A 27,433-nucleotide genomic window follows, 5' to 3' on the forward strand; every position below is an offset into this window, starting at 1 on the left:
AACGCCATAGTAAACAATTGCATAAGCTAAGCTAAAAAAACAGGCTCTACGAAGAATTGCAATGAGACGCCATTGCTCGGGTTTCAAGCTAAAGTACTCCGTGCCAAATCTTTGTGTACCAGGCAAGTAGTACATACCAAGAGTTTCAACGTTACAAAAAATACGCGGACGCGTGCCGACGGAGTGTGAGTTATGCAGACTATGCCCGAAGAATGTTTGGGAAAACTGCCTGGATTACAAGTATGAGCACTTTCTTTTCGGATTAGTGGTTGTTTGTAATAAGGATAGGTCGTTAACATCTTGTCCGTATTGTAAGGGTTGGGGCTAAGTGGGAACAAGTTATTTGTCGTTGTTACTACATGAAAGGTGTTTTTGTGGATAAAAGATTGTTTGATCGTTGTTGACTAATTTACGTTAAAGTTTTAGGAATTGAAGGTCTAGATACGAACAGGAATAAAGCTTATTTAGGGCGAGATTAAAACAAACTACAAAAAATATTTAATGAGAAGCTCAGACAACATTGAAACCAAGGCCTTGTTGGATTCATAACTGAGGTTCTTCTGAGTTTTTTTAGGATGTAAATACCCGGTTTACATTTATTCAACATACATTTCTAATATAAAAATGTCCTAGAGAGAACCGTTACTACCGAGTTAATTCTGAATAAGCTAGTTTCAGTTGTCAATAGGCGAGATTCAAAGAATCTCGTTATGTTCGTGATTAATGCGGTCTGATAACGGAATCAGGAAGTTTGCGGGAACGAGCTAATTTACTCTGTTTGATGCTTACTTGGTTTAAATCTATCGAATGTACATATATGAACCTTTTATAAATATTCATCGACTAGCTGAAAATATTTCCCGGGATAAAAAATATCCTATATCTTAAACCGGGCAAAAAACTATCATTGAACCAAAATTAATTAAAATCCGTTCAGTGGTGTTTTCGTGTAAGAGTAACAAACATACATACATCTATACATCCACATATCTCGTACCTATTATTTACGTATGTTAACCTTACTATCGAAATTGAAAGACCATTTTATTTCATAGAGATATTGTTTCGTTTTTCGTTCTCTGTACAGAATTTTTATTCACATAGGCTCTAAACAAAACATATTGTATTGAGCGTAGCTACGAAAAAATAGAATTCAACAAGATTCATCAAATACAAGTTTCATGGATAACCCTTTCAGTTAACTGAAACAATAAAAAATAACAATCGCCCTTTCCATAAACCTATATCAAGTAATTAAACGAATGTAAACAATCGATTTACAGCGTAAACAGGCCTTCATGAATAAAATAATGAAGGAAAGTACAAAAAATATGTTTTACATTGTTTTAGACAAGCAATGTCCGACACGATGTCTGTAGCGGATATGACGTCACTGGATGGGTGTATGCATAACAATGAAGTGCTACAAGCACCGTCGAGATAAAAATGGACTTTTAATTTGATGTAACACAGTTACTTGTAATTTTTAATGCATTTTCTCTGTATTTTTGTGGAAATGTCATGCATGTTTGTGAAATGGACATGGCTTTTGAGTAAATAGGATGCTAGTTTTTAAATTAAATTAATGGTTTTGGTTTTTTTTCGCCAAAATTATGTTTTTGTCAGGTAGGTACTCTTATTTGTTTGAGGTATTCTTATTTAAACGGAATTAATATAAAAATCCTTACCTTTCAAATGGCGGTAAATTCTCTCTGTGACTATCCTATGTGTCAGTACTTACTTAATAATACTTAACCTATATGAATAAATGATTTGATTTTGAACATAAGCGCATAATAATAGGTTATTTGGTTAAAGTTTAGTAAATAGGATAAATCTTTTTTCAATATGTTTGTAACCGTCGGGACAAGGCTTGCGTTAAACAGACTAAAATCCATGCGTTCTGCAATGTCATCATCAATTGTAAATTCGTAATAGATCAATGAACTTCATTAGTAATGTTGATGCGCTACAAACTGCATAACTGCTTCACCTTCCAAGAAAGGTGATCAAGGAAGTAATCGCCTTAGAAAGTTTCGTAGTTAGTGGTTCTGGGAAGAACAATCCTTATTCAATAGTGGTCTTTGATGAGGCGAATAAATGAATGCAACGGTGAACATTTATATTGAAGTTTAATTAATATTTTCGTAGAAGAAACGATTACGAATAAAGACAATTCTTCAGAAACTTGCTTAGTATACATCTTCATATTTTTTATACTCAACCAGTACCCGATTTTATTAATTACAACTGTTAAAATCTTGGTATTTTAATTTTTATTTCTTTATTTAATAAGGAATGTACAGTACATTTTGATTTTAGAAAGTTTAGTTTTTTGGTTATGCGGTGTTATAGACTTTAAATAAATGTACTATCATATCAATACTTTGATTCAGTTCTACTGCATTTAAAGAATAAACAAACTCTTTTGGATGATGCAAAAGAGATTCAAAGATATGTAAATGTACAACAAAATATAATAACTCAATTCAAAAGTTCCCTTTCGAAGGTGGTATAAATAGCGCCCCATATTTACACGTATGAGCATCGCAATCGCTGTCAATTTCCATGACACGCGGCGAACGCGAACCTCTTTAGCTTTATCAGATCTTAAGATATTTTCCATTCAATAAGTCATGACATCAGGGGGTAGGCACGCAACATATTCGACTCAAGTAATCTGCCATTAGGCCAAAAAGCTCTCGTCGCTTATCTACAACATCTGGACCATGTTTATATTTTGAGGGTCTACGACAACCTCTGTAACGACAGGCCGCTTATCGTCCCCCGCTTGTCTAGGTAATCTTCCCTACCTTAACGCGCCAAATTGCGCCCTACTGCCCACGGAAGAAATTCTACTCTGTATCGGACTCTCTTTGGGTAAGTACCTGATCACCGATCCTGACAGACGAAATCGGATCTTAATAACATGTCTCATAGGGCATATTTTTCTGTGTTATGTAATTTACTTCTTCATGCGTTTTGAATATTTTGCAAAAATAACTTAAGTGTGTAAGGGAAAGTGCATTTTGCTGTGTATGAGTATGATGAATAAATTGAAACATGTCAAATAATCATATTTAATGTCTGATATGACTATGGAATCTAAATTTTTTCCACTATTTCATGACGTCGTAAGTTTTGGTGCGACTCTACAGTAAAACGAAAATAATCCATAATGCCTAAGCAAATACTTCGGAAACATGCTTCAGTGGGTTTTATTTACGATCGTGAACGGGTTAGTCGAATAAAATATAGACATTACATACTTTTACGATGATGGCAAACATTGCGAGGAAATTGCTAGCCTAGGAGTTCTTTAAATTCCATTTCAGCAAACTTACAATTGATCGTGTGCTGCGGGTATGACTTAACTTTACTATACACTGCTGTTTTTCGTTGCCCAGAAAAATTATAATCACAAACGTTTGTTCTAATAGCAGCAAGCGACATTGTTGAATACGAGACAGACTTGACACTCAATTCATTAAATGAATAAAGTCTTTAAATTCTTGATAGTCTGACTCAAGAGCTCATTATTAAGGCTTGCGAGTTTATTTAAGGCTTAGAATGTACTGCGGTTAATCGCAAACAATTTATTATCAAGCGCCGCCGGAAAAAATAGTACATTTTGAAAGTAAAAAACGCTAGGAGTAAAAAGAAAACAGGCGAATGCATTAGCGATTCCGTTCCACACTGTGAATACTTTTTTAGTTTGGTTTTTATCGCGAACAATATATCAACTCATCTTTTGTTTGTTTCACTCATTATCTGCTTTGTTTAAAGGGATGAAATTAAGTATTGGTAATGAACGTTTAATAATTAGTTTTGTGTTTTGCTACAATTATTATAAGTGCACTGTTTAGGATTTTTTTAATCTAAGTAGCAAAAGAGAATCGTACACAAACTTGCGTGATATTATGATATTGTTGTTAGGTATCTGTGACACGATGATTTTTTTTTTGTTTCATACAAAATAAAAATCGCCGTGTCACAGATTGTGTTTAGCCAGTGTGTTAGACAGTATTTATCCAAACCTATTCGATTTTTTACGTAAATATATTTTGCTTCAAAATATAGAGCGAACGTCCTACATTCGTATACGAAACTTCTGAAAATGAGTCAACTCATCATGTGATGTTTGCGCGAGGGGGTTCACTTTAAACCGAGGGTCTCGACCTCCAGCGTAACAATATGTATACGGGTCCCGCAAACATGCGTATGAGGGTCTCGAGTCTATACCATAAGAAACGGTTGAGGAAGTGTTGTAGCATTTTGTCCTTCGCTCCCAATACAAAATTGTTTGTCAAACTATGTTAAGGTATTCTCCGAAATACGTTCTAAGGCTAAACTAAGACCTTGTTTGTCAACTAAATTGCTTTCGGATAGTGTTGGGCCTTTAGTGACGAAAAATTAATTACAAACTTTTATAAAGTTCAGAGTACCCTGACAATTTCACTTTGACGTTCAATTAGAATTTATTAGAGGAAACTTTTTTACTTTTAAAACTAAAGAGTGGACTCAACACTATGCGATAGCACAATTATTTTCAACTGAGTATCAATCAAATATTATTTTTTACTTTTTTTTGGATTTTCACGTCAAATTAGTTCCTGATTCACACGCTAGAGGCGCTGTACAATTTTCAAGTCAATTATTGATGACAGTTATTATAGAAACCGTCTCAAGAGACAAAATATCTGTCCGTCGCAATAATTTACGCAACTACAAATTATCATAAACTTCTTCAGTAATTGCGTCCCAACATAAGAAAGAATGGAAATATTATTGGGAGATTTATATCGTACGTTTCATTCAAAGTGTGGCTTTTAAATTTTGGCAGCAGTTGGCTTGTTATGTATGCCAAAGGCTCGTATGCTTCGCGGAGAAACTATCTTTACAATTTATTTATGTTTGAAAATTGAAACGTGGCTGTGAGTTTTGAATTGTTTAAAGGATTTAGCGATGGTTTTGTGTTTGTAGCGATTATATATTCCTTTCTCCTTGTATCTCGGAAACTGCTGATCCAGTTTTATTACGACTATAAGTACAGTGCTAATGCGAAGACATACAATGATGCTTACTATAACTCTTTTTACACAAGTATTATGAAACGGATTTGTGTATTGGGCGCACACATATATTTTAATAATATGTGATTTATAAGCCGGTTTAGCAAATTGGTAAACCAGACCAACAAGAATAGTCAAAAACAGAAGCTAAAGCTGAACATAGACTAAGCAATATAACATACATGAGTCACCGTTACAAAAATCTTATAGCAAATTAAAGTTTTATAGGAATATCATTTTTGCATTTAGAAAAGTTGTTTTTTTAGAACTTTTTTCCCAGAATACTTTGGAAACATCACTGCATTGCGGTTTATATAGTACAACATCAAATCCAAAAACAGTTTTATTGAAACATTTCCCAGAATAGTTAGAAACATCAACTTTTATTACGATATTTGTTTTCAAAATATGGACGAACTATTTATATAGCGTGTTGAATGATATGATGGATAGATACATTGCGCTGATGAACTAGTAATGTGCTTTGAATGCACATAGGTAGTTAGTAATGTATATCAGGTAACGTGATAAATTCTTCAACTACTCTAAAGTCCAGACAGCATTGCTTGTCTGTCTAGACTTTATGGACTTTACCTATAGACAGCGTAAAACAAACACACAAACAATATAATGCTATTTGTATGAGCAAATATTTGGATACAATAAAAAAAAATATCCATTAACCAATACATCTATACTAATATTATAAAGCTGAAGAGCTTGTTTGTTTGTTTGTTTCTTTGAACGCGCTAATCTCAGGAACTACGGGTCAGATTTGAAAAATTCTTTCAGTGTTAGATAGCCCCTTTATTGAGGAAGGTTATATCATCACGCTACGACGAATAGGAGCAGAGTACCAGTTAATTTTTTTACCAAAACGGGGAAAATGTTTACCCATTCTCTCTCATGTGACGCAAGCGAAGTTGCGCGGGTCAGCTAGTGAAGTAATAAAACCGTTAAGATGTAAAACATTATAGTTAAATTCAGAATCCTTCATTAAATAGTTCCAACTACACACACTAGAGGAACATTCCCATTAAAAAATCGAAGATAAAACTACTCGAGTTCAAGCGATTTGTGATCGTTACACTAGCTGAAACAATTTAAAAAGGGAGCAAAAACCGTTCCATCTCAAATGAGACACTTTCTGATGCAAAATAGGATTGTTAAAATTGTAGAATCAGACGAGTTTTGTTCGGAAAGTGTGTAGAACTGTAGGACCTTTACATATGTGTATTATGTATCTATGTATGTATGTATGTATGTATGTATCGTCACAGTGCGCTGGCGTCTGGCAGTGTCTCCTGTGGGTATTGCGTTTTGTATTTCATTCGCATGGTCACGGCGCTATGACTTTATCCACGCCGGTGGATGTAAATAGTATATAGTGTGTGTGTGTGTAGATTTATTGATTAAATACACGATTGTTTGTATAACAGGGTTAAGAAGATGGATGCACGTTTAAAGATATCTTAGAATTGCACAATCGATTTGCCTCATTTTTCATTCACTACTGTCATGTCGAGCTATTTATTACCAAGATATATTATCAGATACAATAAACGACAGTATTGCTAGAACGCAAATCTATTAAAAAATAAACGCCCCACTACACTCTTATTGATTATAGTCGCAACACTACCAATAAGCGCCCGGCAAACGAAGATCCCTTTCCTATAAGCAGTAACAAATTCAATTAACTTCCTATTAAGGGGCGCCTCGGCATCGTTTGTCCTAACTTTTTGTGGATCTCAGCTTCTCAGCTCAATGATATTGTTACTGGCTGCTACGTGCTTCGTAAACACGTATTTGTACAAAAAAGTATATAAACGTACGTATTTTTCTTAATGTTGAAAGACTATTCGAGTTTCGAGTTTGTGAGTCGAATCGGTATCGGATTTTCATGAACACGTGTATCCTGTGTTCCACATTCAAATTTGAATGTATATTAGATGCTCAATTACCTTTTAGCGATTGTAATCGATTTATGATATATTATCGAAAACTCGATTTTGATTAATATATTGTGTGTATTGTTTCTGTACTAATTTAGTATTGTTTGATATCCTCATTTGGATTTTTTGTCTAAGCCTTTGCTTAACCGAAAAAATGTATTGTCTTTAAGCCAAACACCTTTTGACATACTAGAGGCGTTGACCAATTTTACATATAAAAATATACTGAGGGAGACTCAATAATTCCGACGCGAGAGGTTTATGATTGTCCTTTTGAAACATGACATCAAACATTTTTTGAAAAATACGAGGAAATATATATAGAGAGCTATAAAAATGAACATGAAAGGTTTCTAAATATAATTTAATTTCTCCATTAAATCGTCAAGCAGAGCACTTTGTATAGCCATCAAGTAACACAAAACATTAAAATAAATTATGAAACTTGGTACGGCTAATAGAAAACAATAAACAGTTTATGATCTGTGACGGGCGAAATTAACGATTGCACGTGCTGAGGCGCTCAGCGAAACGAGTTAGGGGTGTTCATCATGTGAACTTTCCCGGTTTATTTATTCCCGGGGTCTTTCCCGGAGCGGCTTAATGGCGCCTTAAGCGGTAATGTGTGGTCATAAATTAAACGATAATAAGTTCGGACAACAACACCGCCGTTAATGACTGCGCGCGCCAGATAGTGTGACGACATAGACAGCCCTTCGACACTTTCTTCACTTATCTGCCGCCCTGAGCACGCGTCCCTTCCGGGGTATCCAACCTTTTATGTATAGTGTAATGTTTGTATCGGCGTTTCAGGGTTATTTTTTTATCTCGTGTGGCTTTTCGAGTGGCTCTGGGTTGAACGTCTTCGCCGTTATTAAGGTTAAGGTAAGTTGATATTCGGTTATTGACAATATAAAAAGTAATATGGAAGAGAAGTACACATTAGGAGCTATAAAAGGTTTTATTTTTAACTTTGTATAAATAGACTAGAGATGCTTTGTTTACATTAAAATTTTGGAGCAAAAAAAACCTTGAATGCATGTCCGTTGAGCAACGAACTGTTTCAGTTGATTTGATCTTTTTAAGCTAGTCTGAAAATAATATATGCACGTCCAAAAAAGTTCGTTCAAAATCTCTTTGTTATTGAACACTAATGTTAGCTTTGAAAGAATAAACGTGATCTTTTTAATTAAGGACCTGTTTGTGAAATATGTTAAAACTCAGGTTATTTTCACATAGTTACCAACTTATTTTCCTGGTGAGATTAATAACTTAAGCATGTAAATAAAGTACGATTTAGATTTTAAATCTAAATACGTTGTTTCTCCAGAAGTAAGTTCTAAGGAAAATTTCTTTTTGCGTTGTATTTTTCTTCAGCGGTCTGAAAACATCGGATAGTAAAATATAGCCACAGAAAGGTTTACTTATTGAAACAGGTAAGGAATAACCAAGATAAATGTTTTGATTTACTTTGTACCGTGTTGTCTTGAGTTGTATAGTATAATTGGCTTTAGAAAACTCGATTTAAGAAAGGAGAGTTAGCTACTAGAATAATAAAAAAGAAGATTTATTTAGAAGATAAACAATACTGCTATTCTGTGTTCGTTACGTCTATCGACTGCTTATTGATAGTGTCGTATCCGCCGATCGTGAGGTTCGGATTGAATATCTATTGGGTAGTTCTTATTTTTTTTAGAAGCGTGTATAATTTAAATGTTTAAAAGTGTTGTTATCGACATGTATTATATGGAAATTCAACCATAATGATGGTATAAGATAAAATTGCTAAATAATTTGAGTTTAGTAGAAGTTATTGTAACGTAGACCAATACCACTCTATGAAAGCAAATCCGTGTTAAGCAAAGTCTAGTCTCTATATATGATGAATATTTTTAAGTGTAAAAAATCAACAGAAAAATTAAAATAATCGTTTAAAAACAGCATCAAATGTTTTTATTTGGAGTTCTTCAATAAATAACATAAAACATTTCCTTTGGGTCGAATAACGGTGTTCGACAAGACATGTTATTAGCGGGTGTACAGGTGGGCCCCTCCCGATGGGCCCCAGTCGCCTGTAACGACCCCCATGGGGGGCGATGGGACATTCTATTATTTGCTGACAACACAAACCCTCGGTGCGGAATATTTTATTTCAATTTAAAACGTAAATTCTATACAATCAAAATATTTGCTTATTATTTCGGTACATATACTTTGCTTTTTTGCAAAACATGGACTTTTAAGGCTTTTGAAAATGAGAGATTAAGTATATTTATATGAATTCTTATTGCCCGTTATTGCATTAATAATAATTATGCTTTTATACTAGACCCTGTCCTTAACTTAGTGCGCTGTTTTAAAGTTATGTCAAAATAAACATAATAAAAACGTATTTATAGAATTCTTTTGACTAATAAGCTGCACTTAACGATAAAAATAAGACCAAGAAGAACAATGCACATCGATAAAGGTCAATAACACTATCACCAAAACTTAACACCACCAAATACCTTTTTCCTAAACCACCTACACAACAAGAATTGATCGTATGGTAATTACTCAAGGAGAAACCGAGGGTGCAAACTTTCAGGACACGCACACACTCATTATCAAACTACTTTACTACAAATATAAACGCACACACGCACCTCCAAACATGTACACACATATAGACAGAACGCATGCACACTTTTGCACACATAACAAAGACACGCATTCACACGCACACATACACATCACAGAATCAAAATCGCACACATAGAAAACGCATGCACACATACAAGAAACTAATCAAAGTAACATGTTGCTTGTTTCTTTATGCTATAATTTAATTGTTAGCCAAGTGATTTGTGGATGTACTTGTGTTATTCGGTCGGATTATCATAGTTTTATTGCTAAAACATACCAGTTTGGTTGAAATCTTGATTGATGACGTCATAAATGGATAAATTCAGTTTATAGTTCGATTCGCTGCTGATATTTCCCGTTGTACTGTTTTATTCGCACAAAAATAAAATTTGCGTGATACATTTTTGTGGATTAATAATAATTGAAAATATGAAAGCTTTCATTCGATATGTGCACAATAAAATATCATAGTGCCTAAATTTTTAAAATATACATCCGAATTACGGCGTTTCGTGATTTATACATACATTTCATTCAACGCTTGTGGATGTAATTGTTTTATATTAAACCAAAAAAATTTACAGATGGTCGGTGGAAATAAAATGTATTATTAAGTTTTCCGACTTACCAGTACAATCTGGAGTACTGAAGATACCGTTTTCATAGAAGTTACAACAATAATGACTCGTTTCATAATCAGATAAAAGCTTACTAAAGCAAATATTGTTTTAAACTCAAATTAAACCAACAGATTCGGATGAAAATTATCATAATTAATTTCATTAGCTTGCGGTTTGTCTCTTTATTGTCGAATATTTTATGATTTTCAAACTCATAACTCAATACAGTGTTTTTTATGAACTTTCTAGAACAATCTCGAAGGTTCCAGCTCAATTATATCTTCTTGTATATGTGGTAAATCTGGTTCACACTGTCAAAGATTTTTAAACCGATTATATGTTGGTCTTTTCTAAACGACTGTTATTGCATTCGGTTGTAGAAGACGCTTAGCTAAAATACAGCTTACCGGTCACCCATCTATGGAATACCTGCACTAAATAATGCTTATTCTGTGTATTACTTAGAAACGCGTAACTTGCTTATTATATCGATCTATTTGTTGTGTCAATAAATTAATACAATGTTAGCCTTCAGAGAAACATAAGCGTTTATATTATTTCCTCGAACTCAATAATTACTTTATGCTTTGACGAGTGGACTATGATTACGTACTCTCATTATATTCTGTAGATAGTACTTTTGTATAGTTGGTCAAATAATAATATACCTGCAAGCGCATTGCAGTCGATATTTTTATATAACGAATATTGTTTTTAACTAATCTGTCATTCCCGTCCGTTATATACGTGTTTTTTTAAGGATCTTATTATGTGAGACTTGAGAGTTATTATTAGTTTTCGACATTTAAGGACTAAATATGCATATATGCGTGTATAAATATTTCGGTTTTCACATAGATTTTTTTGTGACGCATGTTCTTCTTCTATTTATAGTATAAAAAGGTTTATCGGTTATGCCGATCTATCAAATATATCAAAGTAAACTTAAGCCTACGCGCGTAACAGTACGAGTCAATGACTACATCAATAGGACTCAAGTGACATAGAAAAGAAATATGCTTCCTAACATTTACAAAGTATACTCATGTAAAGTTGAAGTAAACATATTTTTTCCTTCCATAGTTATCATATCACGGCAGCTTTATTCGCTAGCTTAGTCAACATTATTCATCCCCGTATGGACTGTATTTGTATGGATAATGTTACACGTGTCTCACATGTAAGTTTACCCAAGTCTGGCCACGACAGGTAAGATAATGTATGCACCGCTAACACTCTACGGTGTTTAGTATACTCAGTGCAAATTAAGCAGCGATGCGTTGTACTTGAGCCCTTTGATTCTGCGCTAAACGGAGAGTTTAAACTGCTAAAGAGCAGCTGCTAAATTGTGGTGAGTTTTGAGAGCTTTTCGGTACAATAATAATGAACCAGCTCTCTGGAAATGAAGGAGAAATTTAAAGCGAAATCTTGTATATAATTAAAAGTAACGTGTTAATAAACGTGTAAATTAGAACATTTGTAGTTATAAAATTAAAAGTATACATTAATTGATAATAGCACCATTTTTTCTAAATATTCAAACAAAAGAATTTTCAAAATAAGTCTACGTGTCTTCAAGTAATCGATAAACATCTTCATCTGCATAAAAAACAATTTCGCAAGGAAATGAAAACCTCTTCCTTATTTATGTTACTGTACTCTCACAAAAGTCATATTTATAGATGCATAAACACTAATTAGTGTACAAATGGACGAATAATATCAGAAATACAGCAAGTAACTTTGTTCGACTACTGGTTCTAAATCAAATAAGTCGGGCTAATCAACTCAGTCAGTTGCGTAGCCGTAGGCAACCCGTTTTAATGCCCTACACAATATAGGGTTGCATTATTAGAAAATTAAAGCATACTACGGTTTGAAGTCCAAATTTAGTGCATTTACTTAGTGGAATATTATTCCTCACAGGCTTTGGTCAAAACCAATGGCTCCTAAAAACTTATTTGAAAAAAATAATAACTTCAAGCGTTTTAAAACAAGCGGAGAATAAGCATTGCAAAGGAAATCTTAGAAGTGAAATGATTTTTTTTAGCTACAGTGCTCGAGTGGTTTTCTGAATACTATGTACATTATAAATACCATTACGGTTTTAAATAACTGTCATATATTTTTAATCTCAGACAGAGGGTGCCCGCGACGTACAACTTGGTCGATAATTTTAATACGCAGTAAAACAAACATTGATAAATAATATACAGTAAAATAATATCAAAACTATTCTTACAAAAGTTTATTATTGGTGTTGGCCTAGTTGGGCTTTACCTTGACCATTCACTGGCCAGCTGAGAATAAAACTGTCTAATCTATTTTTGTATGATATCGGACGTGTTGATTCACTTTATAATATGTCCCCAGTGCCTGACGTTAGTAGGAAAAAAGTGTTCCTGCGTTCAATATATTCGATGGCGATACGGCAATGTATTTACGGGCTGCAGTAGCGCGATTTTCTATATTTCGTTCTAATGAATATCGAGAATTTGTTATTTAAAATGTAGTGAACATAATTTATTCCAATGGCACTCTTTAATTTTAATTTCTCGGTTTTAGTCGATTGTCGATAGTCAATAATAGTAGGGGATCAAGATTTTTATGTTACATTTACTGTTTTTTATATTGGATTGACTTGTGATTTTTATTACATGTCGAAGATAGGCTTAATGCTTTTAGTACCCCGATTAAGAACCATTGTGATTATGATTAATGCTTTGTCATTGCGTTACAGGCATATAATAGTAGTGGGACTATTTTAGAATGTTCAATATTAGTGCGAGGCTAGATTGAAATAGATATTTGTAAAGTTGGTAATCGCGATACTGTTTAGGTAAGCATCTTTTTTTTTAATGAAAGCATGTGACCGGTATTATAATTATGGCAATAGGTTCTTAATTAGCAAAATGTGGATGTATATACCTCTGCGCACAGCTTAAGGTATAACAGGCGTGATTTCATGTTTATAAAAGCAAGTGTCTTTGCCTGTCTTTTACTCAGAAATTCTTCTCAATAGAACACAATCAATCTTGAAGCATAATGTAATCAACAATCACTTCATTGTTTTAACTTAATAAAGTTGCATCGCACTATTAAAATTTTATTAATAGACTTTCAAGTCGTTAGCCCTGCTCCTGACTTGTGCAAGAGTAATTAATTCTTGAGACGGTAGTTGACTTTTGTGTGTACCTTGAATGTTATCGCACATAATGAGATATAAAGGCATAAGTGGAATATACTCGCTTTACAGAATAACAAAACTGTTGTTTGTTTGTCGTATGGATAGTGGTCAACCTAGTGTCAAAGTTGTTCAAGCCGCCGAGAGGCCTTTGACATGGCTTAACGGCTGTTAATCTAATGCTAATCTTAGTAGACAACAGCCAGGACCGACTTTTTACGTGCCCTTCGAAGCACGGAGACGCTCAGCTCAAATACCAGTATGTGGTCATCCATCTTTAGAATAACCGCGCCAAGGGTCACTTAACCCACAGATCGTTTACCGACCGCTGAGCGCAACTAGCAACGGACGCCTCGAAAAAAACTCGTCTCGTAGTGAAACTGTTTAAAAAGATATATCTTTTATGATTTTGATTCTCTGATACTGTGTTATGTGTTAAAAAATACTCAAATATTTATACGTTAAGAAAGTTTTTTTTGCGTATGTTGATTTATCCACTTCTTCACTCGACAAAATATAAAAATTATGGGACCTCTCTAGTATCATTATTTTAAGATATAAAACCTTCATTTTGTGGTAGAATTCAACAAAAAAAAATACCTTAATTAATCCTTACTTCTAAGCTTACAACTGCAATGAAAAAGAAGCCGTATTCTAACTTACGCCCATATTGAAATGGGTGTTTTAGATATATCTTACATGTTTAGTCAGCATTAAGGGAGAACGATGAGTAACGGGTCGTTTTAATCCTGATTCAGCTTTTGTATCTGTTCGGTAGTATTTAGTGTACTGTTATAATTGATGAGTAATGGTTGGATAATATGTATTATGATGACGGCTGTGTTATGTTAGGCGTGTGCGGTTTTTGCTGATGAAGATAGGGATTTTATGCGATAGTTTTATTTTAGTTTGAGGTTATCTATAATGGGTAATTTAGTGGGTACTATAAGGACTTATAGATATTTAAAGCCCTAATGAAAGTATTTCGAATCAATGGAATTAACCCAACAGGCACTTGGTTAGTGAGGTGGACTCAAAGTCTAGCCTCTCGTTAGAAAGGAGATCTATGCGTAACAGTTTGACTGTCATGGATCAAACAAAAAAAATGGCATAATTCATTATTAAAAATTGCTCATCTTTCAATAGAAATTCTGTGACATGAAAAAATTCCACTGTGAACCTTAGTGTAAGACTAATAAAACTAGCGATATCTTTACAGATTTACGTCAGAATTTACTCCAATCCAGAACATATCTACTTACATATATCCTTTAAACAAATAAAAGTTACAAAGCTTAATTAATATTTGAATGTAAAATGTTGTATTCTATGCAAAATTTAGTTTTCAAATGCGAACCGTTAGTCATTAATGTGCAAAGTGTCCTTTGTGGTTTGTGTACATTACAAACAGACAAACAAAACTCCGACTAGTTTCAATAACAAACGAACTACTAACAAAATTCACTCTAATTACTCAAAATATAAACATTTACAGATAAAAATATCCAATGACTGTGTTTGTGGTTCGTAATTAATTTGATTATGTGCTGAAATTCCACTAAATATAGTAAATTATTTTCATTAATTTAATATTTGTTTGTCAGTTTAGAGGATTATGTTCAATATTGAAATTTTCATTTGCTATTTCCAAAGTTATTTTTTGCTTGGAAAGATTTTTAAAATTAATACGAGCTATTAAGATGTGGTTCTCAGAAAAGGATTAACAATCAACTCCCCTCCAAGTTCAATTTTTTTCATACTTTAATTTGAATATCTTATTTATTACAATATTTTTATAGAAACTTATTAGGTAGTTTTGATCACATATCACTGTAGTTAGTTTTTAGGCTGGAACAATGATTTTATCTTACTTTATTTATTTTAACTGAAAAATATACTTTTACTAAGAAGTTAAATTTTTCAGGCAAATAGAAGATACACTTTTACGGACAGTACGAGTATACTACAAAGTATACTGAGAAAAAGATCTGTATTACAAAAAAAGCCAGTGCCGCTTGCTTGTGACCAAATCTGTGGATGGTCTAAACGTTAGACGGTAGAAAAAAAAAACTTTCCAGAGCGTTTTGTAATGATTAAGAGTGTTATTCGTGGTAAAATTATTAAACAGCAAAATTTACCTAACTAACAGTAATCAATATAGTTCAACCAATTCTCGTTATAACCATGAATACCTAAGTGACGACGAAACCAAGGAGAAAAGGCCTCACAATGCCTTTCTTCCCGAATAAACATACGAGACGTTCCCGATTGTATTCGACCATTATAGTACTCCATCAATAGTACTTCATTGTACTCAAGTATTATTTACACTCAAATAATTCATGCCTGTCGAAACGCGACGACATAAAGCCTTGAAAAATACACGCAGATTCTTCTAAGTCCACAAAGCGTTGTACTAATTATTTTTCCTTTCATCTCCTACTAACTGGTGAGGTAAAGCGATTTTGACAAAAGCAACGTGAATGGGACGCAACAAAGGATGCTTGAATAAAATTGTGCGGCTCGAGCCGTCGAACGTTCTCTTTGTTTATTATACAGGTTCTTAGGATTTGTTACTATCTTGTTAATTATTATAACGTGATAAGTACTTAGTAAGGAAACTAAGCGAGTAGGTTACCTAAATATTTAAGATAACCTCCTCAGGTTTTAGTTTACATTTAAGACTATGCCGAACTACTTAATTAAAATATCGACCATAACGACCTACATACTTAGTGGATAGCTATTATAGTGTAGTTAATTAACGAATTATGATAAGACGTATGATTACAGGTATGGTAAAAAAATCTGGGTCACACTTAAATTAGTTTATAAATAAATAAAATCAAACATACACTTAATTCAATAAATCTCGTTAAGTTGATTTTAAAATTTTATAAATTATAGTAAAAGTACTTACGAATTCTAATAGAAAAAAGTTCCCACTTGCGTAAAATATGTTCAATAATATTTATCACTTGAATACTGTTGCAAAACAAACTAAATTTAACTTTAGAAATGGCAACTAATGTTCATGTATTTAGAAAGTTATGATTGAAGATCCAAAGTTTTCGTAGAAGTGTCCGTATGCGCTACGAGAGTACGAGAGGTACGCTACGGGCGCACGCGGCGTAGCGTCCGCCCAGAGCGAAGGGGCGCGTAGCACTGAGCGCGGCGGCTCTTGACAAGACAATCTTTGCCTGTACATAGTGGCCCTCAACAGACAACAGCAACTTGTGAGCTTTCACACGGATAACGGGCGTAACGGGAGCTTTGTCTTCCGCCCGCTCTTTTTAACTTACTCTAGTGTCATATTGTTAATTGGCACCGTTTTTCTCACTTTTAAATTAAGTTAGAATCTCTTTCTCATTTTCACTTTAGGTCTTAGTGTCCCAAGTTTTAATTGTTTTTATCATAGCAAAGTTTCAAAGAACTGAAACTATTCTGGTGCGACCCATAGGGATAGAGTTAGCACCTGAATATTTCATGTCCGTAGAACTTGCATGCAACTTACAGGGTTATTAAAAGTGCTCGAAACTTCCTGCATAATTTTCGTGATACAGAATGTGATAGCATGCTGCTAAAAGCCTAAAATTACACAAGTTTGGTTCACTTACATGATATAATTAGATCCAGACTCCGGCGGGCTTTAGCTAAATGGCAAGTACACGTAACAAACTTGTTAACTAAATTATACGACATTCACGTTCGTACTTGAGTAATTTTAATTAATTATAATGACACAGAAAGTATACTTAAAACTCTTAACAAACACCTGCAACATATTTCAAGGCGGGACAAAAAACCGTGGGGCCATATAAGGCAAAATTTACTCGCAACTCGACATTCTAAAGGTCTTCGTCTAAAATACGTTTATTTTCCTCGGAGACGTACATAAAAACAGGCAAATCACAAAACAAGATAACATTCGCTAGGTCTTCCACTGCGGGAATCTCATTTTCAATATGTTTTTATAACTTTCAGTGAGGAAATGAGGTGGTGGTGTCGGCGCTCCGGCGCGGCATTGTCATCATAAACCAAGCGAGGCCTTCTCCATAAATCCACACCAAATGTACCTTTGTACGCATTATGCCATAACACCGAGGATTCTTTTTTGCCGCACAATACTTTTTAACCAAACAAATAAATGGTATCTCCTCTTGTTTATTGGTTTCCTTACATGTAGTGATTGTGAATAGATGCATTTTGTCGGTAAATTTGTTGCGTCGGCAAATTGATGAAGTGAACAGATTCTCAACGTTGGGTTTGTGGTTTGCGATATGTCTGTAGAATAACATTTACACAGTTTTTAAAGCACACAGTTTTAACTCTATAATTTAATACTTTTTCTATTGCGGTGTCTTAAAAGCCTATAAAATATTATTTGTGGTAATCAGCTGTAAGTCGTTGGCAAAATTGATATTGGATTTTATTTAAAAAGTGTACGTAATAAAAGATCACTCATTCGTTTTACTTTGATGTTCAATATTGAATTATCGATAGTGCACTTATTCACAACTGATATATTTCTGCAAAAATTGAATAAAATTATTGATAATATAATCAAATCTGTGTAAAAATCAGTTACACTTTACAAATAAACTAATACGAGCTCTAGTAAAAAATTACAGGTATTCAATTAATTTTTATTTTTTCGTATGAGTGAGTTCTAGCGAATTTCATATTTATTTAAATTTTATTTTATTGTCAGCCTATTATACAAAAATATCTATTATACAAAAATATACTATAACAAGTTGCATTTTACAATTACATATAAAAATGCCTAGGCTAGCCATTTTTGCTTCAACGTAATGCCAATATATAAATGGCATTACGTTGAAGCAAATATCACAGATAATATTTTAATGCTACTATCGATTGAGGCATTTATATAAACAGAATCCTTAGTTTCTTTTGTCAGTTAACGAAGTTATATTTAGTTTGAAATCACTAGCGGGCGGACAAGCAAAGAGATCGTTTAGTTTGTAGCATTCGCGTAGTTGAACAGTCGCAGTAAGGCATAGATAGGTGATTTAATATAAAACATACCTCAGCTTGTCAAGGGCTTCCTTCATTAGCTGTCATACACAATTATGCCAATCGTTAAGGGGTACATGGACGCATGACACTTAAAAAAATATCCAAATATAATGTAATATAACAAATCCCCATAAAATTATTATTGTCAGGCTAGGAAGAAATTTAATGTTTTCTAAAGTTAGCTCAATGCTGCAAATCCGGTACTTAGCCAGCTTCACAATTTAAAATGAGAGCCGAAAGCAAAACAGTTGCGTATAAGAAAAAGTTAGCAGAAATATTTTACCATTTGAGTATTAGTTAGCAGCCTCAAGTATATTCTGTGCCAACTGTCGCGATCCATTCATTATTCCAGTACTACTTCTAAAAAACATGTGCACAAAATATTACGCGCCATTAAACACAATCTTACATTAACATACTGTATTGTAAAATAAATGACAACAATTATTATTGCCTTGGCTAACAGCCAAGTGACATCAAATAAATTTCTGCCAACCTTAAACATGTGGTGTATTTCAGTTACGAATACTACTAAAGGAAATTGGCATCCGCAACGAAAAAACTCCAGCAGTTTTAGAGAAAATAGGTATTAAAGACGAGAAAAAAATGTTTGTTTAATCGTTATGCGGATTGGAAATTTAAAATGTTCGTGGCGGTGCAGAATGCAAAAATCTTTTCCTTGCTCATTTTTCGCCAGTCCCAACATAATAACCTCTTGTTGACTGCTGGCCCCGCGGCCTCAAGCACTCCACAAGCAATAAGACAGTAATAAATGTTCAGATCCAAAGACAAGAACAAAAAGGAATATAATAAGTAGATATTGTGAATCGGTACTTGTGAGAGTTCAATATTATTGCTTCTGTTCGTGATAGAACGCTGCGGACTCGATCCGTTTGCTTTGCCCACTTATCATTATGAGTTCCAATTGTGACTGTGTGTTTTCGTGCTCGGGGTTTTCAAGTACTTTGCTATTGGTCATGTAGGACGAAGCTATCGAGCTCGGCGGAGAATCGTGTGTTGTATCTATTGGTTACAAAGTTTAAACTACAATGCTACTTTAGAGTTTTATTTTTCTTCAACTTAATTTGGCTTTTGATTAAATCTTCTCAAAATGTTGTGTACTAAAACAATTGATTAATAATTGTAAACGTTTATAAAGTTTTGCTTAAGTTGGAATGGCATTTGGTACCGACCACATTTGTTTATTATTTTGATTAAAGCCCCAGAGAGTTACATAAACAACAATCGTCAATTCAATCCTGACCGCAACGATATTATTTATCCGTAGATCGATTAGCCGCCACACAGACTTCACAACAGTTGTTCCCACGAGAGAATATTTATTGAAGAGTAATCAAAAACTTTATTTCCGTTATTGTTTCTCGAGAAGAAAATACGCGGAAGCCGGCAACAATGCAACCTCCACTTACGTTTTATACTTAGTTAAGCTTAAGTGTACACATCAGAAGAACAATAACGTAACTCGTTCTCATTAACGGTAAAGCATGCTGAACATTGCGGTTATTATGGTATTAATATAACAACATAATCATAGTCATAAACAGGGCAATGAATAAATAATTTTCGACTCGGATGAACGGCAAAGGATCTCTGGGTAGCTTCATTTCGAGCGGCGTGGATTATCCATATTATCCGAAAATCTCGGAACGGCAGCCGCTTGCACAGTACAATGATCGCAGCTCATATAAAATGACTTCAATTTTTAGATCGCTCCTTTGTGATATAAGTTTAATGTCGATTAATTGTTCCCAGAATTTTTGTCACCGGACTATTTCGCGTAGTTCAGCTGAAACTATAGAGTATTTTGCTAGCTTTAGAGATCTGATGTGATCTGATATAACGACATGTATAAAATTCATAGCATGTTTTAATCGTTACGTAGAGAACATAATATACAGACATATTTTCTGTTTCTTAAACTCAAGATGGAGAAGTTATTCAGGAAACTGAAATGTATAAAGTCGACATGCGTTGACTCTAGTCTGCAGTAATCGTTGGTAAAAATACGTAAAATACAGTGTCCGTAGCGCGATTTTGTACACTTGCTACTATCGTACTACTTTCGCTTTGACAGTTTGGCCGGTAGAATATACTTGAAAAGTATAGTCGCTTCGGGACACGCTAGTCACTGATCGGGTTTTCTTACAATAGTTCTCGAAAACTACTTGGCAGTACTTCGTAGTTGATAGTGGTCAAAAATCTCCCTTTTGAACTGACCACACGCAGGGAAACATCGCATGTAGCCCTATAAAAATAGCTGTTAAATGAAATCACGGCTATTTTTAAAAGCAAATACATTTAAGAGCAATATAGCCAATTATGACGTCGCACATGTTCACCTGTTGTACTAACAGTTGCAAATTTTTGATATAAAAATTTCTTGGAATATTTTGCATTAACATTTAAATATCCTTTGTGGGCATATTTTAATCGCCTTAATTATAATTAAAATTTAAGGCATTTTTAATTAAAATTTACCGTGCATTGTGTAAAATAAAATCATATACTCCGATACAAAATACTGGTATAAAATGTAGCTATTCATTACATTATGCCGTTTATGAGTTCAATTTTCTTTTCTCTGCTTTAATGAAAAATGTCGTATACATATTTTAATCTTATTATAATTAGCTGTAAGTGAAAAGTTCCATCGGAAAATTATCTTTCCATCCGATAATATAGCTGCATTTTTTGTTACACATATACTACTAGGCAATCATTAGTACCTACACTACACCGTATTGATAGGTAAACGACATTTTTACTAACTCATAACACATACTGAAGAAATATTATTGTGATGCACGAGCATGAGTTGACGCTAACTCATTCGCTATTCGCTATAGTCTCAACAGCCGAACATAGCAAAAACATGTGTAAAAAATATTTCCATTCTTCTTTGGCAGTAGTGGCGTAAAAACCGCATTTAAAAATAACAGTTCAGTTATACAGCGCTTGCATCGATAAGCTTTATTGTTACAGACTAGGTGAGATGTGGCGGTGCCAACGAAAGGCGTTAAGGTAAAACGTTTCAAGGGTTTTTTGTCAGTTAATGGAAGTTCTTTGTACGAATGTTCCGACCGGACGGCTACGCCTTGAAATCGGATTAGCGATATCGGGCATACACCGTGATAGAATCGTCCGAGCATTATCTTTCACGGCAGACTTTTGTACCGGAATAGTTTTTAGTGTAACTGTTCGCGTTTTAAAGTATTTTATTGTAGTTTCAACACTATTTTTGTAAATTTGACTACCCAGTATTAGTTGTTGGAATGAAATTGAATAGTAATAGATGGTGTATTAATAAATTGCTTTAAAAAGGTTTTTTGCAAGTGATTTCAAAACGTTGCGTGTAATATTTTTACCATTTTACATTTTATTTTAGCTCGAGTGTATGTTGCCCAAACAATAGTTTTCAAAATATTTCAAGTTAATTTGCGTAGTTTACGGAAAACCGACGATGCGAAATATTCTATTTTTATTTCCACCTGCCTTTATAGTAACACTACATTTATTTTTTAAATTTTTTAGCAGCTTCAGTCTGCGAAAGGTTTTTAGGTTAATTGAAAAAAAACCGTCGATGGAAAAAGAGATCTAATAGACATACTTATCTCGACATCCGACGACCCGTCAGTTCCAATGGAGCTAGAAATCTTGCTGAAACTATTTTTGCTATCTGATACAACTTGATATTGCGTTCTTGATACAAACTAGCGTCCCAAACGTTGAGAGATTGCAAAATAAAGGTCGTTTTGCATAGTGCTGTCGGTTCGCCCCATTTTAGGCAGAAACGTCCCAATTCAAGGGTGTTGTGACCCAAAGCGTGCTACCTGCAACGCGGGATGTCCCGAATTTTTGATGACGCTCGAATTTCTAATATTACATGCATTATTAAGTGTGGGTTTGTTCTCATAAGAAACTGATCTTTACTCCACTCATTGTTAGTCTTATTGAGTGTTTTCTGAAACCTGGTCAAGGCCAATTTAACTCAATTTAAAACAAAGTAAGGTTGGTGAAAACAACCTACGCTTTAATTTATTTTTGCAGTATACAGTAAAAAGTGGGAACAGTAAATACAAGAACATAAATAGGTATTTCTTCACATTTATTTTTAGATAGGCGCAGATAACAGTCTATTTAAATCCGATAGACCCACATCAATGCCAAAAACTTGTACCTATTTTTAAGACCATCATTGTGTAATTTGTGTATGAATGAAAATACTTAGTAACTATTATTAGAATTTGAGTACCTACACATAAAATTTAACTGTACCCGGCTTAGTTAAAATAATTAAAAATATATATATTTTTCCATTTCCTAACTATTGACTAGGTACCAGAATGAAATTGATAAAACGTAGGTAATTGAGTAACGTAAAAAAATTACTACATTTAAAATTTTTGCAATATTTTCGTAAGTACAGCAGTACTAGTTTTCAACAAAAAAAACGTTTGATAGCAATTTTAATTTTCCCTAAAACTATGATTTTAAATTTTTATCAGATCTCTACATCTCATAGGCATTTCCTGTATTCACTTTTTTACATTTTACATGTTGTAAATGCAACATTTTGTAGGTCAATGTTCAATCAAATTAGTTCACAATGTTATGATATCCGAAACTCGTTTTTCTCCTACTATCGCTTACCGACAACCGGCTTGTCATCGAGAAATTTGTATTAAAATCCAGTACCTCGATTCTCTACCACTATCGACTACCGACAACCGGCTAGCTATCGACATTTGACATTTAGAATGTACTGCTAAAATGTTTCCTACGACACCCGTCAGAGGCGCTGATCAGTGCCTCGATTCTCTACTACTATCGACTACCGACAACCGAACTGTCATCGAGAAATTTTGTATGAAAATCTGATCAGCGCCTCTGACGGGTGTCGTAGGAAACCTTTTGGCAGTACATTCCAAATGTCAAAATTTCGATAGCTGGCCGGTTGTCGGTAGTCGATAGTGGAACAGAATCGAGGTACAGATTTTCATACAACATTTCTCGATGACAGGTCGGTTGTCGGTAGTCGATAGTACTAGAGAATCGAGCTACAGATCAGCGCCTCTGACGAGCGTCTTAGGAATTATTTTGGCAGTACATTCTAAATGTCAAACTTTCAATACTCGACAGTACCGACAGTACAGAATCGCGCTACTGTAGCTCAATTCTGTATTACTATCGACTACCGAATTCATACAAAATTTGTCGATGACAGGTCTGTTGTCGGTACTCGATAGTAATAGAGAATTGAGCTACAGAAACACGCTACCGTTCAAAACAAACCCGCCGATGTTTACCTATTTTTGGTTGTATACAATGTTCACATCTGGATGCGGGTATCATAGCAAAGTGGCAACACTAGTTTGGCATCTGCATGCCCAGTGAGATAACGCGAGCGGCAGGCGTCAGAATGTACGGATAAGTGCCTTGCCGAGATGTTTGGACGTTAACGAACTATGTTCAGCTTACGCGTTGAATATTCATTGATAAGTAATAACAGTGTTCTTGGAATGCATGTTATGTTTGTTGCATTTTGAACAGGTTTGAAGAGCTTTTGTATCAGATTTTATTATAAAAATGGAGAACACTGTAGTAGAGAGTAGCGTTCTACTGAATTGTCTTAGTTTAGTAGAAGAACACATCGCATATTTATTAGTCTGAAGTTAAAAATTCTACATTCTATTACTATACGATGTATCAGTCAACTGACAACAAAAATATTCCAAAAAAATCCCTTGTTCTAAAAATATTTCATGAAAAAGTATGCAGCCCACACATTTTTTTATCCATAAATATTGCTGTACCATAAATGAATCCACTCGCTCATCAAAACTATCACACGATATCCGATCACCAGCTAGGCTTTTATTAGGGTTGTCTCAAGCATATGCAAACGTCCACAGTAGCAAAGATCTTGTGTGGGTCACTCAGTTTATTGCGAGAAGCCACGCCCTTAGTGTGTTGTGATCGCAGCAGGCCTCCATATATAACGTCGTGATAGCCGACCGTCGCTTTACGTCCCGTCCACGCTCCGTCACCTTGCACTACCTTGTGGATCTTGGGACGACTATTGATGAATATGTCGTTGTGAATTGCTTGTACCGGTCATGTGATGAATTGTTCTACGAATAGTTTGAAGTACTTTTACAGTTCGCGAAGAGAATCAGTGAATGAGTGTTATTGCATTTTAGCTGTTGTTGTTTGTTGTTGAATAAAAATTAATAACTGGTAGTCAAGTATTTTTTCATTGAAATCGTTACCTTTTGTCTCTGAAATATTTTCATTTCACAGGACTTACGTTTAACTTACATACTAACTGTTTCGTAATAATGTTCATAAATGAAAAATCAAGGCACGTTTTAATCACGGCAACTACACTATTAATATTTAAATTTGAGTTATTTTTCTACAAACTGCTTTATCACTGAGAAAGGCTTCACATTTGAGAAAAAATAGTCCTTACCTCAGTGATTGGCTTAATGACGTCAATACGAAGCAATCTGTTCTCGATTCGTCTTATTTTCCTTTTGTAAGCCTATGCGCTGACACGAGCTGTAATTGACTGAGTGTTCTATTTTTAACTAGACCACACGGCTTAGCTAATCTAAGCCGACTTCACAGGTACGGAACTGATTACGTAGATTTAGAAATAGTTGACGTCACGACGCGGAAAATAGTCTGTTAATGCACTAGTATGTTTTACTAGGAACTGAGATTAAACGAAACAGTCGCAATATTATTTTTATGACAGATTAAATGGTTTGTTTTTGTCTGTCAAATCAATAATTTATCTATACTAATCTATACTAATATTATAAAGCTGAAGAGTTTGTTTGTTTGTTTGTTTGTTTGAACGCGCTAATCTCAGGTGCTACTGGTCCGATTTGAAAAATTCTTTCAGTGTTAGATAGCCCATTTATCGAGGAAGGCTATAGGCTATATAACATCACGCTACGGTCATTGGGAGCGGAGTAGCAACGAAGAATGTTACAAAAACGGGGAAAATTTTGATCCATTCTCTTAGGTGACGCAAGCGAAGTTGCGCGTGTCAGCTAGTTGCTTAGAAATAATGCCATACACAACAATATATTTACATTCGTATGACTTTGAAAGCCGATTATTAACAGTTATTCTTTCAACTATACAGGGTTATTTGTAAAATACAAACTAGCTCAAAGGATTAGAATTAGCTACATCATGGAAAAACCACTTTTCTATTCCATATTCATTCTATATTAACCCAATAAATTGCACATGATTGGTGACGCATGATTTTGGGGTCCCTAACCAATCTAATTGGTCGAAACAGTATTTTTATAAGTAGTCTTTAAGTGATTTTTAGAATCTGAGACTTCGTAAGCACCCTTTTCCTTCCTATTCACTAAACTCAACTTAATTATAAATGAGCAGTCTCCTCTCTCAGACGTTATTCACTATTAAACCTTCACAGATATTAGGAGGTGATTCATTTGCTAATCAAAATAGTTAGCTTGTCATTCAACCAGATGACAAAAGCGTTAAGTTCAAACAACGTAAGCCTTTACAAGTTATCAGGTATGCTAATATTATGCGTTGCTTGAGTTAGAGGCATCTTGATTTTGTGATCTCATGACAATGATAGGAAATGACTGTAGTCTATTGTATAAGACAGTAAGTTAATAAGTAAATCGTAGCCTATTAACGACATAAAAGCAACGTGTGTATTTATATTTCACTAGCTGACCCGCGCAACTTCGCTTGCGTCACATAAGTGAGAATGGGTCAGAATTTTCCACGTTTTTGTAACACTTTTTACTGTTACTCTGCTCCCATTGGTCGTAGCGTGATGATATAAAATACGCTTTTTTTTCACGAAAAATATTCTCAAAATTATTTATATCTCATAATATGACGAAATCGCGCTAAGGCATATCCGCCATTAAAACAGTTGCTATGACAACGGAATTTTGTTAATTCAGTGTCATTTTAATATTGAATATTCGCGACTTCGTTCGCCACCTGAATTTTCCCGGGAAATGCGTCATTTTCCCGGGGTAAAAAGTAGCCTATGTCCTTTCTCGGGTATCAAAATATCTCCATACCAAATTTCATGCAAATTGGTTCAGTAGTTTAGGCGTGATTGAGTAGCAGACAGACAGACAGACAGACAGACAGACAGACAGACAGACAGACAGAGTTACTTTCGCATTTATAATATTAGTATGGATTACAGCGATTGTAACGAAAGGCAAAAAATAATTACTGTTATGAAACAAAGTTACTCCGTAAATGTTATCTCCTATAAGAAAACCAAAACAAGATTTTTTCTATATTTATTTTTTAATTTAAAGCTAAGTAAGGTGCTGCTCTTTATTGAGTAGAGGTTGATTAAATTATCTATAATCGCTGAATCTAAATATAACAGAAAGCAACAAAGCTAAAGGTAAAACATATCGAAAAATGTTTTATTCTGTGTATTCAAAGTATGTACTATCATCAGTTAATGTTAATCCCTTCGAGTAATTCGATCAGACACATCAGAAACTCGGCAAACAGCAACAAACACCTCTGCAAGGTTCCTTGGAATTTCAACTAAGTAACTATTCTCGTAAGACGACCCGTTATACAACTTACAAGTTATCTACTACCTAGTAGTAAACACTTACCTACCGACTATCAGATTATTTGTTATTGTACATAAAACAAATTAAAACGTTATAATATTCATAAAGCATTTCTAGTTACAAGTATAATACAGGCCATCAATCGTTTAGAAATGTGAAGAAGCAGAAGGGAAATTTTATACCACTACCGACTATTAACAAATTTTAATGTTGTTTGTAAAACTGATCAGTGTCCATATGTTTTTCAGAACGTATTTTTCCATTGATTTTGTGTAAAGCGCTCCCACGATAGTTACTA

The 27,433-nt window shown here is 34.2% G+C and overlaps 1 protein-coding gene across 1 annotated transcript in view; it reads right to left on the minus strand.

Moving 5' to 3' along the window:
• Nucleotides 1–16,616, minus strand: part of LOC142972969 (lachesin-like) — an 88,846-nt gene extending 72,230 nt beyond the window's left edge. Inside the window, exon 1 of the mRNA XM_076114479.1 lies at nt 16,380–16,616. The gene's annotated coding sequence lies outside the window, so the exon portion shown is untranslated. The remainder of the gene's footprint in view (nt 1–16,379) is intronic.
• Between the last annotated feature and the right edge of the window lie 10,817 nt (nt 16,617–27,433).

The sequence above is a fragment of the Anticarsia gemmatalis genome, chromosome 1, assembly GCF_050436995.1.
Source record: "Anticarsia gemmatalis isolate Benzon Research Colony breed Stoneville strain chromosome 1, ilAntGemm2 primary, whole genome shotgun sequence".
Taxonomy (NCBI): Eukaryota; Metazoa; Arthropoda; class Insecta; order Lepidoptera; family Erebidae; genus Anticarsia; species Anticarsia gemmatalis.